General features: G+C 44.6%; 2 non-coding genes across 2 annotated transcripts; both read left to right on the top strand.

Annotated features, from left to right (window-relative positions):
* Positions 1-555: 555 nt before the first annotated feature.
* Positions 556-719, top strand: LOC134985685 (U1 spliceosomal RNA). The gene has a single exon (XR_010191855.1). It is a non-coding gene; the product is annotated as a U1 spliceosomal RNA (small nuclear RNA).
* A 152-nt stretch (positions 720-871) lies between these two features.
* On the top strand, positions 872-1,034 carry LOC134985799 (U1 spliceosomal RNA). The gene has a single exon (XR_010191951.1). It is a non-coding gene; the product is annotated as a U1 spliceosomal RNA (small nuclear RNA).
* Positions 1,035-17,162: the final 16,128 nt, after the last annotated feature.

Here is a 17,162-nt window from a genome sequence, read left to right on the forward strand (position 1 = left end):
TTGTGCCTTCCAACGCACAATGCGAACTACAGGTAGTGCTGCAGTGCCCACACCCTTTTACTTGCCTTACAGAGCAGCTCTGGAGCTGTTACAGTGCCCAGCTGCTGCAAGAAATCAGCTTGAATGCTTTAGGGGCTGGGGCATAGCCAACATGAGCCCCACACCGAAGGAGGGTGGGGGTGTTTAATGCGAACTAGGGGTCATCCAAGCACCGCAAAAGGCCGCCATGCCCTGCACGCCCCTCTTCTCTATTCATATGCAGATGAGTGTTGAAGCCAACTTTGACCCACTGCTTGGATGACATCACCATATGCAAATCCATCTGCTGCAGGCCTTCCCCCAGGAATGCTTGCACTAGTTGTTGCATTTGGTTTGTTGTTTGGGGGTGCTTCAGTATTAGGCAGCCTTCTGCCCTCCCATGTTCATCTGAAAATATGTGTACCTCCTGCAGTTGTTGTCCCCAGATGAGAGTTCCCTTGTGCTGCCTCAGTTGAATCTCCTTTACTTGACAGAGATGTGCCTGAGCAGCGGCCCTCTCCAGCCCTATCCCAAATCATACTTATTTTGCATAGGAGATACCATGGTCATGAAGATTGTTCTCCCAGGGTGAGGTTCATTCATTGCATTCTGGGTATGCTGACCCCTGTTATTTCCCCAAATGTGGTAAACTTGACAGCATTATTTGTGGTAGTGGGGGACTGTGTTTGTGCTTTCCTCTGGTCAGCTCTGGTAAAAGTCAGATTTCTTTGTCTCAGATCTTCCTCTAGCCTTGTTCTTCTTTCGAGAGTTCCCTTGTGCTGCCTCAGTTGGATCTCCTTCACTTGACAGGGGGGTGCCCGAGCAGCGACCCTCCCCAGCTCTAGCCCAACTCCTACTTACCTGCTAGGTGAAATACTATGATCATGAAGGTGCTTCTCCCAGGGCAAGGCTCACCCATTGCACTCTGGGTGTGCTGCTCCTGCGATATCCCCAAATGTGGGAAACTTGACTGCATAATTTGTGTTTCCCCTGGTCGGCTCTCGTATAATTCAGATCTCTTTGTCTCATGTCTCTCTCCAGCCTAGTTTGCTGTCTGTTTACACTTCTCTTTTCTTGAGCCACTCCCTTCTATGCCCTTGCGCACTATCTTGACTTCTCCCGTCTGCTTACTTTGTGCCTTCCAATGCACAATGCGAACTACAGGTAGTGCTGCAGGGCCCACACCCTTTTAGTTGCCTTACAGAGCAGCTCTGGAGCTATTACAGTGCCTAGCTGCTGCAAGTAATCAGCTTGAATGCTTCAGGGGCTGGGGCATAGCCAACATGAGCCCCACACCGAAGGAGGGTGGAGGTGTTTAATGTGAATTAGGGGTCATCCAAGCGCCGCAAAAGGCCGCCATGCCCTGCACGCCCCTTTTCTCTTTTCATATGCAGACGAGGGTTGAAGCCAACTTTGACCCACTGCTTGGATGACATCACCATATGCAAATCCATCTGCTGCAGGCCTTCCCCCAGGAATGCTTGCACTAGTTGTTGCATTTGGTTTGTTGTTTGGGGGTGCTTCAGTATTAGGCAGCCTTCTGCCCTCCCATGTTCATCTGAAAATATGTGTTCTCCCTGCAGTTGTTGTCCCCAGATGAGAGTTCCCTTGTGCTGCCTCAGTTGAATCTCCTTTACTTGACAAGGGAGGCATTTTGGATTTTTTCTTTGGGTACCCTTACACCTGATGGTCTGAATGAGAGCATCGAACTGAACAACATTGGCAGTCTCTGAAGATTTTATCTATTGATTTACCTAATATATTATTTATTGAATATCCATTTATTGTATGTTTAATAAATAAACAAAATTATTAGAAGTAGCTATTTTGGAAACAGCTTTCCTCTTAGGATGAAACTGTATAATCCTGTTGTGTGTGTTCCTTTAAAGTTCTTTAGTAAAATCCACTAGTAATAATGAACATCAGATTTCTTCCTCCATCCTCTTTTTACACTTTCTCTTGGTTCTATATATATATTTTTTCTTCTATTTTTTTTCCCCCTCCTTCTCCCAAAAGGCCCCCCTCCCTCCCCCCCTCCCTGTTTTAAATTTTAAAATCTTTAAATATTTAAATCTTCGAATCCTTAAATTGTCTGTTTAATTTTTATTTTTTCTTCAATTCTTTTTGTTGTTTAAACAGCAATGTAATTATTCCAGGGGTTAAAATAATGAAATATAGAAATAATATTAACAAAAATTAAAGGTAAAAATGAATTGATAGAATGATCCCATTAAAAGTAAATAAATAATATGGATGTTAAGCTGAGCGGGTTGGATTTGAACATGGGACTAGCTGCATAGAGTGCATTTGATGTTTCCCCTGCGCCACAAGAAATGCTTTAGTAGTGGCATGGATTTATGTTACCCTAAAAGGTTTTGATAAAGCTAAATATTTATCTTACTTAAAACCCTTTAAGAGGCCTAAGAACACTGTACGCTATTGACGTCTGGAGTACCGTAAGGGTACGCACGTTGCGTAGCAATCGCTTAGCGTAGCGTACGCTCGGGACCACGAGAAGATCACCAGCGGCGCAGACGCTCACAATGTTAAACCTTTACATGTAAACCATGAACAATGTATTATACAGGAAAAACCTTAGTGTAATAGTGGGGTGTAGATGCAACACAATGTAACCTTATTAACTTAAAGCTGTTCGAGCGTCTCCGACAGACCTGAGAATACTTAACACCATAAGAAATACACAAATGCCGGGCTTAGGGTCTAACGCCTTATATGAATGTTATACTTGCAAAAGAATAATACAATACAAGTCATACACTACCAATATAACATAGACTAACTAACCAGATAACTACACAGGAAATACAATACAATACAAGTACGTTTAAGGAAAAAAATGAGAGAAAGAGGAGAGGAGAGAGAGAGAGAGATATGGCCCACAATACCAATAAAGACAATATGATTGCGGAGAAAAACTTACGCACAAGGGGAACGATCGCATGCGCCTCTGGATATCCAGCTCCCGATTATCAGCAATGAGAACCGTTGAAGAGTGAGAGCTGGATATGATCGGCTTGTCTATTTATGCCCCACACACACAATACAATTCAATGGTCCCTACAATCTCATTGTTCATTGGACACAGGAATTCGTCTTCGCATTATAACAAAAGGTTATAGGTTGATTCATACAGGTGGGCTGTGACTATTTCCAACTGCTCAGGTGGGTGGGAAACTAGGTTTCCCGCCGCATGGATAAGTAAGTGCAAATAATAGTAAAAGTACATAAACTTCTTATGTCCATAACTATTCGCACGAGCGATTAATCTGCTTCAAACCAACACCGGAATATTGCTAATTAAATACTCTTCCGATGGATACTAAACACCACTGTATGACTCATGTCTGACCCTTCGTATCAAACAAAGAGGGATCTCTCTGTCCATGAACATGCTATATTAACTAAACTTTCAGATTCTATCAAAGGGACCATAATCTACAAAATACATTATATGGTTAAAATATATATCGATTGAGTCGCCCGCTAGACGCATACAAACTCTACCGTAAATCCGCATATCGTGCGCCTGCGGGTGCACGCGACTGCGAGTATGCGCACGCACGGGAGAGCTCTTGCACGCGCAGCGGGAGCTCGCATGAGGTGCAGATATGGCAGTGTGCATAGTGATATTTTTCTGACTTTGACAGTCCACCCTTTGGCAGTCAACAATAACTGCCACTTCCTAAAACATTTCAAAATGAGAAAAATATATATCAAGTGTAAATACATTTCTATGATTGGGTAAGGGAGGAGAGGAGAAGGTAGGAAAAGGGTATGACCTATTGAGATAGCAGAAGCATGTGTGTATGAATCCATGTTTGGGGGGTCATGTATCATCGTGCCGTACGTGTTTTAAATCAAGCTTCGAGGTATTGCGAAGTATACATTTGAATTCCTTCTTATCCCGTGGTACGGGTCTGTGGATGGGCTGTCAAACTTTACCGAGCTCTTTTCGGCTGTGGTTGTAACAAAATGGGGGAGCACATTTTAGTTGATGATACATGAATGGGGGAATATGTGAATGCTGATATCTGTGCGGGTATTCCCTATCGACTATGGGGTAAATTTACTAAGATTCGTGTTTTCCCGTTTCAGGTCAAAGTTCAATCACGAATGACATCGAAAGTGTAAAACTGCAACTTTTTAAATTTGTTACGACGGATTTACTAAGCTGTCGTATTCGGGTTTTTCTTTTGTTCCGATGTCGATGTCATTCGTGTTTTTTTTTTAATTTTTACGGCAGTGATTAGCAAAACACTGCCGACTTTTTTACAATGAATCTCGGCCGGATCTGTGTGATCCGTGCTGGGGTTCATTTTTTTTTTTTTTTTTAAATTAAACACTGTAAAATCCAAAAAAAAAATTGCGTGGGGTCCCCTCTCCTAAGCATAACCAGCCTCGGGCTCTTTGAGCCGATCCTGGTTGCAGAAATATGGGGAAAAAATTGACAGGGGTTCCCCCATATTTAAGCAACCAGCATCGGGCTCTGCGCCTGGTCCTGGTTCCAAAAATACGGGGGACAAAAAGAGTAGGGGTCCCCCGTATTTTTAAAACCAGCACCGGGCTCCACTAGCTGGACAGATAATGCCACAGCCGGGGGTCACTTTTATATAGTGCCCTGCGGCCGTGGCATCAAAAATCCAACTAGTCACCCCTGGCCGGGGTACCCTGGGGGAGTGGGGACCCCTTCAATCAAGGGGTGTCCCCCCCAGCCACCCAAGGGCCAGGGGTGAAGCCCGAGGCTGTCCCCCCCCATCCAATGGGCTGCGGATGGGGGGGCTGATAGCCTTTTGTGATAATGAAAAGATATTGTTTTTAGTAGCAGTACTACAAGGCCCAGCAAGCCTCCCCCGCATGCTGGTACTTGGAGAACCACAAGTACCAGCATGCGGCGGAAAAACGGGCCCGCTGGTACCTGTAGTACTACTACTAAAAAAAATACCCAAAAAAAGACAAGACACACACACCGTGAAAGTAAAGATTTATTACATACATGCACACAAACATACATACATACTTACCTTATGTTCACACGAGGGTCTGTCCTCTTCTCCAGTAGAATCCAAGGGGTACCTGTTGAATAAATTCTACTCACCAGATCCCGGGTCCCAGGGTCCTCGGGGCAACCATTTGTAATCCAGGTACTTGCATAAAATAACAAAACGGAAAGCCGAGCCACGAACTGAAAGGGGCCCCATGTTTTCACATGAGACTCCTTTCCCCGAATGCCTGAAACCCACTCTGACTTCTGTCTAAGTGGGTTTCTTCAGCCAATCAGGGAGCGCCACGTTGTTGCACCCTCCTGATCGGCTGTGTGCTCCTGTACTGAGTGACAGGTGGCACACGGCAGTGTTACAATGTAGCGCCTATGCGCTACATTGTAACCAATGGTGGGAACTTTCTGCCCTGCGGTTGACCTAAAGTGACGTCACCGCTGAGCAGAAAGTTCCCACCATTGGTTACAATGGAGCGCATAGGCGCTACATTGTAACACTGCCGTGTGCCGCCTGTCACTCAGTACAGGAGCACACAGCCGATCAGGAGGGTGCTACAACGTGGCGCTCCCTGATTGGCTGAAGAAACCCACTTAGACAGAAGTCAGAGTGGGTTTCTGGCATTCGGGGAAAGGAGTCCCATGTGAAAACATGGGGCCCCTTTCAGTTCGTGGCTCGGCTTTCCGTTTTGTTATTTTATGCAAGTACCTGGATTACAAATGGTTGCCCCGAGGACCCTGGGACCCGGGATCTGGTGAGTAGAATTTATTCAACAGGTACCCCTTGGATTCTACTGGAGAAGAGGACAGACCCTCGTGTGAACATAAGGTAAGTATGTATGTATGTTTGTGTGCATGTATGTAATAAATCTTTACTTTCACGGTGTGTGTGTCTTGTCTTTTTTTGGGTATTTTTTTAGTAGTAGTACTACAGGTACCAGCGGGCCCGTTTTTCCGCCGCATGCTGGTACTTGTGGTTCTCCAAGTACCAGCATGCGGGGGAGGCTTGCTGGGCCTTGTAGTACTGCTACTAAAAACAATATATTTTCATTATCACAAAAGGCTATCAGCCCCCCCATCCGCAGCCCATTGGATGGGGGGGACAGCCTCGGGCTTCACCCCTGGCCCTTGGGTGGCTGGGGGGGGGACCCCTTGATTGAAGGGGTCCCCACTCCCCCAGGGTACCCCGGCCAGGGGTGACTAGTTAGATTTTTGATGCCACGGCCGCAGGGCACTATATCAAAGTGACCCCCGGCTGTGGCATTATCTGTCCAGCTAGTGGAGCCCGGTGCTGGTTTTAAAAATACGGGGGACCCCTACTCTTTTTGTCCCCCGTATTTTTGGAACCAGGACCAGGCGCAGAGCCCGATGCTGGTTGCTTAAATATGGGGGAACCCCTGTCAATTTTTTCCCCATATTTCTGCAACCAGGATCGGCTCAAAGAGCCCGAGGCTGGTTATGCTTAGGAGGGGGGACCCCACGCAATTTTTTTAAAGAAAATAACCACTTTCCAACCCCTTCCCACTGATATACATGCACGGATCTCATGGATCCGTGCATGCCTATACAATCACGGATTAAAAAAGCAGGTCTGGTTTTTTTTTAGCACTTTTTTACGAGTTGTAATTTTTCACGGCAGTGTTTGTTTTTTTTTGCTTTGCACTTCTTAGTAAATTACCGAGATTCATACTTAAACAGCCGCGTTTTGACCGATGGTGTATTCATTTGTATTTTTTTTGTTGGACTTCCAAAAAATTACGAATGCCCTCATCACTGCCGTGATTATTGCTTAGTAAATTACCGAGATGGCACTTTGATAAAAAAAACGGCATCTTGGTCAAAATCGGGACCTTAGTAAATTTACCCCTATGTGTGTAATTACCTGAAGGTTGTAGAGATGAAGATAAGACACAATTATGGTAAATGCAGTGGTATTCTATGTCAGGTTAATGAACATTTGTCGGTTGAAGTCTTGTTCGGTGTCTGTTGAATGCAGTCTTCTTTGGGCTTTTGTCAAAAGGTGTGGGCAAAAAGCTTTGTCAATGTCCATAGACTTACAAAAGTGTTGGGCTAGCGTAATTTTAAAATTTCTAGGGAAACTGGGGGTCTATGGCATAGTTCATCAAATATCTGTGTATAAGGTTGTCAAAACTTCTTCTTTAATCCATCAGTTGTCTGTATACAGGGTCATCAAATTCCTCGTCAAAAAGTGGGTCTTTTTACCTTGGAAAAACCGGAAAAACAGGTGAAAGAAACGGACCGTATAATCGCATTTTCATCACATCATTGTTTCTACAGTTGGGTCATAAATCAAATCCATTGGAATTACAATTTCCTCACTCCTTAGACTCATTACCCTGGTACTACGTTTGCACTTCATTAAAGCCTGACCGCATCTAAATGTCAAGCCAATCGTTATGACAACACCTAAGATACATAGAAGAAACTTCCCTACATCCATTATGACTCCTTGAGCCCATTCTCCTAAACCAGAGAACCAATTTCACGGGTTCAACCATGACACCCAACCAGTCAGCTCATTACCCACAGCAGCAAGGGTGAGATTATGTCTCCTGCGAAATTCCCACTTTAATTGGATAATATCGTCCATCTTCTGGTCTATGACCTCGACCGGATCCTCGGTACTATTCGTTATATATGTGCAGCATTTCACGCCGTACTGCGTTGCCAGTGTGACACAATATCCACCTGTTACTGCTGTGAGATAATTAAGAACCATTCTATGCTGAACCAGTTCTGTTTTATAAGCTTGAAGCTCTCTTCCAGTATACCTAAAAGTGTCATCATACATTTCTGTGATATTGTCTAACAAATTTGCAAGCGCAGATATGTATTTATAATTCAACACTCCTCTGGCGGTGCGAGTGATGTCTAACGCGAGTAGAACCTGAATCCCGGTGGATTCATGGATCATGTCAGAGGCCGGATGCTCTGTTCTTTCTATCAGGTGCCGTTTAACTACGTGCTCGTAATGAGTATGAGTATAAGGAGCTTGGGCACCACGGTGTATATCTTTCATTTTGGCATGTGATACAGTCATTACTTCAGGCAGTACTTTTCCAATATAACACAATCCTTCAGAGTTTGGGGCAAGCCACTTATACGCCTTCCTCCCGCATATGAAATAGGCATCATCGGGGAGAACATATGGGACGGAGTAGGACATAACCATATTACACATCTTCCATGTGAAATCTCCTAACCCTAATTCTCCCATCTGTCTGGTACACGTATCAGTTTGTACGATATGTGCACAGTATCCTGGTGATACCTCTCCAACTCTCGTAATCCTACTTCCTAGGGTATACCTATATCGGAAAGATTTTTCTCTACTGGCTATGTGGCGTATAAGCTCTGTATCTGTCGGCATTCTATCTGCTCTATATGAAAAGGTCATGGTTTGGTTACTCCATGACACTTCCCAATTTCCCGGCTTTCGGGGATTGGAAATGTTAAAACATATTAGGGATCTATCCACATGATATTGGTGGAGCTTCAAACTAGGAGGACTGGAGATATTAAACCTCCTGTCCACCGGTCCCCCACCCTTTAGCTCAAGTACCTCCCCTACCATTAAAGGAAATGGTACTAGTCCTGATTTGCTATGACCTTGAGGTACTTGAGAGCATACCCAACAATCTGTTTGATTTAACACACTACCCACTAAGGAGTGATAGTCACTCAAGGGCTGCCGGTCCATGTGGATATTAAAACTGGATTGGCATTTCTTGATGCACCCATCCTCAACTACATTGTCACAGAGCCTACAGATACAGTTTTCTTCAGCTAACAATCCTTCACAATTCCTTCTATTGTCAATGCTATCGGATCGTTTTCTGATACTCGCCTTTACTTGTTGGTTAAGTTGTTCTTGGAAAACTACGCCTCCATCTTTGTCATCAGAACCCATTCCAGAACCTTTCTCGACCTCCATGGTACTCTCGCCGGAACAGACTGCTCTGGTCAACATCATGGTCAACAGGAAAATCCGGATCACAGTCTCTTGGGGCAAGTCCATCTTATAGGAGGAAACGAAGAAGAATGAGAAGGGGGAAAAAATAATTTGAGGGAGAGGGGATGGGAAGTGGAGAAAAACAATAAAAGGGAACAGGGAATCGACAACTGCTTTTGATCTTGTGATTTTCAATGCTCAGGTGCCGCCTCAGTCCTCCTGGAACAGACACTCCAGTGATACAACTTCCTCTACCATCTGTTCCTTATCACGGGACCTCTCTGGATCAGCAACCTTCTTACAATGGGACGAATGAACCCAAGTCTCTCTCTGGACAACCTTCAATGCTGTAGTGCTAGTCAATAAGACTTGGTCTGACCATCTGTCAATAAGGCAACCTGAGCGTAGAAAATTCCGTATCATTACATAATCCCCAGGTTCAATGTCATGACAATTACTATCTGGTAAATCAGGAATCAATAACTTCAAATTATCATTTTGATTCCTTAGCTGTTTACTCATGTTAATCAGGTACTTTACAGTCACTTCATTGTTACACTTCAAATCATCCTGAGGGTTAATCATAACATGCGGTTGTCGACCAAACAAGATTTCAAAGGGAGACAGATTAAGAGGGGACCTGGGAGTGGTTCTGATGCTGTACAGTACTATGGGTAAAGCTTCTGGCCATGCCAATCCTGTTTCTGCCATAACTTTGCTCAGTTTATTTTTAATAGTGCTGTTCACTCTTTCCACCTTCGCACTCGCCTGTGGACGGTATGGAGTGTGCAGCTTACTATCAATTCCCATCAACTTACACATTCCTTGAAAGACATCACCTGTAAAATGGGTACCCCTATCACTTTCGATTATTCTAGGGATACCATATCTACACACAAATTCCTGCACAATTTTCTTAGCAGTAAACATAGTGGTATTTGTGGCCGCAAGAAATGCTTCAACCCAATTTGAGAATACATCTATACAAACAAGTACATATTTCAAATTTCGACAAGGGGGTAATTGAATAAAGTCAATCTGTATTACCTGAAAAGGGCCGCCTGTAGGTGGGATATGAGATGGTTCTGTTGGTATTGCCTTTCCGATGTTCTTCCTCAAACAGGTAAGGCATGACATTGCTCTCTTACCTGCATGAGATGAAAATCCTGGGGCGCACCAATATGCTCTTACCAACTTGCACATTCCCTCCTTGCCCAGATGAGTCAGCCCGTGTGCTGCCTCAGCTAAACATGGAAGATATGCTCTGGGGGCCACTGGTTTACCCTGTCCATCCGTCCAGAGTCCTGAGGACTCCTGGCCATATCCTTTTGCCTTCCAGACTGCCTTTTCCTGTGTGGAACACAAATTTTGCATCTCACACAACTTCTGTGTGTTGATGGTATTAAATACCATCAGTTGTGTGGTGTCTGTCTGTCTGGGGGTACCAGCTGCTAACTTAGCAGCTTCGTCTGCTCGGCTGTTACCAAGTGATACTGGGTCCTGGCTATATGTGTGTGCTTTACACTTGATAACAGCCACTCTGTCGGGTTCCTGTATCGCTGCTAGAAGCCTTTTGATGTGAGCTGCATGCGCTACCGGTGTACCAGCTGCCGTCATGAAATTTCTGAGGCGCCATAGGGCTCCGAAATCATGGACTACCCCGAATGCGTATCTAGAGTCGGTGTAGATATTGGCTGATTTGCCCTTAGCCAATTCACATGCTCTGGTTAGGGCGACCAGTTCAGCAACCTGGGCTGAGTGAGGTGGGCCTAGCGGTTCTGCTTCTATGGTGCCTTGATCATCTACGACTGCGTATCCAGTACACAAGTCTCCCGAGTCCGACTGTCTGTGACAACTACCATCCGTGTAGAAGGTAAGATCTACATCTTCCAGTGGGTTGTCACTGATGTCAGGCCTTGCGGTAAAATTTTGGGTCAAATATTCCATACAATCATGTGTGTCCTCCTTTGTATTAAATTCTCCTTCCCCACCACTCTCATCCTCCACCCTTTGTGCCTGTCCAGGCACACCTGGGAGATATGTTGCAGGATTTAATGCACTGCATCTCCTTATGGTGATGTTTACGGGGGCCATTAGTGCCAATTCCCATCTTGTAAACCGCGCTGATGAGACGTGTCTGGTTTGGGCAGAATTTAGCAAGGCTGACACTGCATGTGGTGTATGAATTGTGAGGTTGTGACCTAGCACTACATCTTCGCTTTTCGTTACTAGCAATGCTATCGCAGCAACGCTTCGCAAGCATGTGGGGAGGGATCGCGCTACCGTATCTAGCTGAGCGCTGTAGTATGCTACCGGCCTGCTGGCATCACCGTGCTTTTGGGTTAGGACGCCTGCTGCGCAACCAGCACTTTCTGTTCCGTACAGCTCAAAGGGTTTCCCATAGTCTGGCATACCAAATGCTGGTGCCTGCGTTAGGCACTGTTTAAGTTTCTCAAATGCCATCTCGGACTCGTCTGTGTGCGAAATCCGATCAGGCTTGTTTGAGGAGACCATCTCCTGCAAAGGTAATGCTAGAATGGAAAATCCTGGGATCCAGTTACGGCAATACCCACACATTCCTAAAAACATTCTGATCTGTTGCTGGGTTTGAGTCAGAGTCATGTCTCTAATTGCTTGAATTCTATCAGCGGTCAGGTGTCTCAGTCCTTGTGTTAGACAGTGTCCCAAATATTTTACTTTAGTTTGGCATAATTGCAACTTGTCTTTGGAAACCTTGTGTCCTGTGTCTGAAAGATGAAACAGGAGCTGTTTCGTATCCTTCAGGGATGCTTCCAATGAATCTGAACACAGTAGTAAATCATCCACGTACTGTATCAATATTGATCCACTCTCTGGTTGGAAAGACTGTAAACAATCATGCAAAGCCTGGGAAAATATACTTGGACTGTCTATGAAACCTTGTGGTAATCGAGTCCATGTGTATTGGACTCCTCTGTATGTAAATGCAAACAAATATTGGCTGTCAGGGTGCAGAGGTACCGAAAAGAAAGCGGAGCAGAGGTCAATAACAGTGAAAAATTTCGCAGTGGGAGGGATTTGCATAAGGATGACAGCTGGATTTGGCACTACGGGGAACTGACTCTCAACTATTTTGTTAATCCCCCTTAAATCCTGCACTAGCCGGTAACCCCTCCCCCCACTCTTTTTCACAGGGAAGATGGGACTATTGGCTGTGCTGGATGTTCTTACCAGGATGCCCTGTTGTAGCAAGCGCTCTATTACTGGGTATACTCCTAACTCCACCTCTGGCTTCAGAGGGTATTGTGGGATTTTTGGAGCTATCCTACCATTTTTTACTTGCACAACTACTGGAGCTACGTTTGCCATCAATCTAGTGTCTTGTCCGTCTTTAGTCCACAGTGACTCTGGTATCTGGGATGTCATTTCTTCTACTTGGGATGGAGTCCTATTTGTCATAATGGTATGTGACATTAATTTTGATGGGGAGTCTAACATGTCTCGCACTTCCTGAGCGTGATTCTCAGGTATGTCCAAGAATACACCTTCAGGAGTACAATAAATGACGCACCCCATTTTACACAATAAGTCTCTTCCCAAGAGATTTGTCGGTGCCGATGCAGCCAGCAAAAAGGAATGCTTGGTATGTAAAGGCCCTATTGTAATCTCGGCTGGTTTGCTAGCAGGGTAATGCTGGACTACTCCCGTTACTCCCATGGCTGGAATTGTCTTACCAGTGGTTCTCATGCCCACTGTCGAATTTATCACTGATTTGGCCGCCCCCGTATCTACAAGAAAGTTTAATGTTTTACCAGCTACATCAATTGCAATTTCGGGTTCACTACCAAGACTTGCAATCAATTTTACTGGCTGCAGATTACAGGTATGGCCACACCCCTATTGGGTATGGTGACCTCCCTGAATCCCGCTGGCAGCAACTACTTGTGAAGGGGTTAACTGGGAACTGCCAGAGGCTTGCCAGTCTCTGTTCGGGGGGTATCTTTTTGTTTCCCCTGCATGTGGCTCATAACTCCGTTTCTGCGGACCCTGCTCCCAATGTCGTGTGTCGTGTCGTTGTCTAGGGCGTTGATAAGACTTTTGTATGTTTCTCGATTTACAGTCTCGTGCAAAGTGTCCCTCTCTATGACAGAAATAACAGGTTACCACATTCGACTTACCCACAGGGTTTGGTGATTTATACAAAGGCTGCCTTGTGGTCAGGGCCTGTATACTTACGGCCATTAACTTATCACCTTGTAATTCCCTGTGTCTGGTGATATTCCGATCGTGATCCACAGCTGCCTCTCTCAAAGTAGCCACCGACAGACCTCGCCAACATGGTTGCGTGGTCTGTACCCTTGTCTTTAATGCCTCTTTTAAACCATCCATTAGTACAGATACTGCTACTTCTCGATGGTTTATGTTTGTTTTAATGTCCTCTATGCCTGTGTATTTTGCCATATCTAGTAATGCCCTGTGAAAATACTCTGCAGCTGTTTCTGACTCCTTTTGTTTAATGGAGAAAATCTTGTTCCATTTAACTACAGCTGGAAAATACTCCTTTAACTGTAAACTTATCCTTTTTACATTGTCTTTGTTGTACACATCTGTAAGAGGTACATCCTGATCCAATCCACAGTCAGCTAAAAATTGAGCCGAGTCGACATTGGAGGGTAAACAAGCCCTCAGCAATACCTGCCAGTCTTTGTTATTGGGCTCTAAAGTGTTCCCTAGGTCTCTGATGTATTTCTGGCTAGCAACTAAGTCTTTCCTAGGGTCAGGGAATTCAGACACTATGGTTCTTAATTCCATTCGGGAAAACGGGCTGTACATGGCAATGTTCCTGATAGGAGTGACTCCTGTAGTGTCCGTTTTCCCATTTGGAACTGCTATTACCCTAACGGGAGCAAGTTTAATAACATCATTCTGTGTAGATTCTACAGCCTGTGGTGAAATGGTTTCAGCATAGTGTATGGTGCCGTACTTACCTGTTGATACGACCTCACCTGTCCCTCCGCTAGGGGCCTTTGTTACTAATCTTAAGGGTTGGGCCGTGCCTACTGTTGTTTCTGATATGGTGGCTGCTAGAGAGAGCGCCGATATTGTTGCCGATTCGTCCTCTTGATCACACTCCTGGGGAAAGTTCAAAACAGGGTACAACTTGCACGGGTTAATACTTGCATTGGTTAACTTATTAACATTTACACAGTTGCTAAGTGTTTGTTTGTTACACCCTAATGCGTCATTCTCCGCAACCGATTTCTCTCCTGATATGTATGGTGGCGGCGGTGCCGTGGCTATCAGTTTCCTGATAGGGTTAGATCCCGCCGCCTGAGCCAATCCTCTCTGTATTTCACCCTCCTGTTGCCATAACTGCAAATAATCATAATGTTTAATCCGTCTCTTTGTTGATTTAATGAGACATATCCTCCTCCTTAGATTTTGTAACACTTCTGGGCTAAAGCTGCCTACTCTTGGGAACTTCTCCCCGTCATGTACCGTCATTCTCTCCCATTCATCACATAAAACCTCTGTGTGTGAACCGTATTTTTCACACATTACGTACCTTGCCGACCCGATTGGTCGGTTTACTGAATCAACCCGAACCGAGGTTGATCGCCCCCTACCTGAACAATTGGCCCCCATACCTGTAGGTGTTGCTTTCACCACCTCTGACCTTCAATCAGGGTCTTCAGCGAACCCTTACAAAAACCAAAATGTTCAAGATAGGCTGACGGTGGCGGTTTACCGAGTACCCCACTCACTCGCCCACGCCGACCAATACGACCTACACACTGCCCTAGTGCTGGCGTACTCGACCCAGGGCCCCTATGAACCTTCGTTTACTGGAACATGTGAGTGTGATCCGCAGAGCATTAACCCTTTCCAGTAACTGTTGGTTGTTGGATAATTCCTGAGTGACCAGCGAACTTCCCTTCAGAAAATAAAAAATTACACAAATCACGTCAGAATGTACAAATAGTGTTTATGACCCGTTTCGTACACAAATGGTACTGGTCAGATTAACTAATGCACACAATTACGTGCGGTACAATCAGTCTGCACATAAGCAACTAATCTTATGTGCAGAGCGACCAGTGGAATCGAAAATTGCGGCTGCGAATTCCTTCAGCATGAGCTTTAATGGCCTATATGGGTTCTGCACCAACCCCCTGGGTTGTGCTCTTTTCTCTATTTATAGCGGACTTCCTTGTCTGCTGTACCTGGACCTCCTGGTCAATTCCGGACCTCCTGGTCTGTGCTACAATAGACCTCCTGGTCTGCTATACTCTAATGCTCAGATTTTATGTTTAACAAAGGATGCCTCCCTTGCCACCATGCACGTCACTTACATGTATGTACCCTGCGAGAACTCGACTTCTTGTGGTTCAACCTCAAAAAATTGTATAAACTTATATATGCAAACACTCACTCACCACATGTACACTTTTGTTTCTATTTCTATTTCTGCGCAGAAATTTTCTTTCCTTTAGACCAGATGTGTTGTAAATTTGGAGAAGGATCTGTTAATCTAAATTTCGGACACTAAAATAGATTTGCGCTATTTATCGCGTTGCCACCTTTTCGCCTGTTACAATAACACTAGCGTGTGATTTGAGTTACGTGGGCGTACCCGGACGCTCCGTTGCGTAATATACGCTGCGTGCGTCGGCCTTTGAGTTGCGTACGCGAGTCTCACCCTTTGTTAGAGACACGTGTACACAAAGCAAATATCCACCGTAACACAATTTTACACGTTTATCAATGTAGATGATCCTCGATCATCTACCGAACACCACACCAATCTCTCCTTGTATCTTTAGGTAGAGCTGCGTGCGTGCTTTTCAATTTACACCTTTATGTATTACTTTTACTCTTTAACTATGAAATAGCGGCAAATCTCTCTTAGCACGTTTATCAATTATAAAATGGCAAACAGAAGAGTGATATATGAAAATACACGAAAATGAAAAGAAATGCAGATATGTGCGTGCGTACGCAAGACAGAAATAAACAGTTTTAAAAGACACTAGCGTGTTGTTCTTACCTCCGGTTCCGGATTCCCTCAGCACCCTTTACTAAGCGAAGCAGACGCTTATCCAAACAGCACTACGAGGAATATGACCTCCCGCCCTTTGCTGATGGATAATGTCTGCTGAAATTACCTAGTGCAGATATGTGAAGGACGGACGAGCCGCCAATTGATAAAGCTAAATATTTATCTTACTTAAAACCCTTTAAGAGGCCTAAGAACACTGTACGCTATTGACGTCTGGAGTACCGTAAGGGTACGCACGTTGCGTAACAATCGCTTAGCGTAGCGTACGCTCGGTACCACGAGGAGATCACCAGCGGCGCAGACGCTCACAATGTTAAACCTTTACATGTAAACCATGAACAATGTATTATACAGGAAAAACCTTAGTGTAATGGTGGGGTGTAGATGCAACACAATGTAACCTTATTAACTTAAAGCTGTTCGAGCGTCTCCGACAGACCTGAGAATACTTAACACCATAAGAAATACACAAATGCCGGGCTTAGGGTCTAACGCCTTATATGAATGTTATACTTGCAAAAGAATAATACAATACAAGTCATACACTACCAATATAACATAGACTAACTAACCAGATAACTACACAGGAAATACAATACAATACAAGTACGTTTAAGGAAAAAAATGAGAGAAAGAGGAGAGGAGAGAGAGAGAGAGATATGGCCCACAATACCAATAAAGACAATATGATTGCGGAGAAAAACTTACGCCCAAGGGGAACGATCGCATGCGCCTCTGGATATCCAGCTCCCGATTATCAGCAATGAGAACCGTTGAAGAGTGAGAGCTGGATATGATCGGCTTGTCTATTTATGCCCCACACACACAATACAATTCAATGGTCCCTACAATCTCATTGTTCATTGGACACAGGAATTCGTCTTCGCATTATAACAAAAGGTTATAGGTTGATTCATACAGGTGGGCTGTGACTATTTCCAACTGCTCAGGTGGGTGGGAAACTAGGTTTCCCGCCGCATGGATAAGTAAGTGCAAATAATAGTAAAAGTACATAAACTTCTTATGTCCATAACTATTCGCACGAGCGATTAATCTGCTTCAAACCAACACCGGAATATTGCTAATTAAATACTCTTCCGATGGATACTAAACACCAC

This window comes from Pseudophryne corroboree, assembly GCF_028390025.1.
Source record: "Pseudophryne corroboree isolate aPseCor3 chromosome 7 unlocalized genomic scaffold, aPseCor3.hap2 SUPER_7_unloc_1, whole genome shotgun sequence".
Taxonomy (NCBI): Eukaryota; Metazoa; Chordata; class Amphibia; order Anura; family Myobatrachidae; genus Pseudophryne; species Pseudophryne corroboree.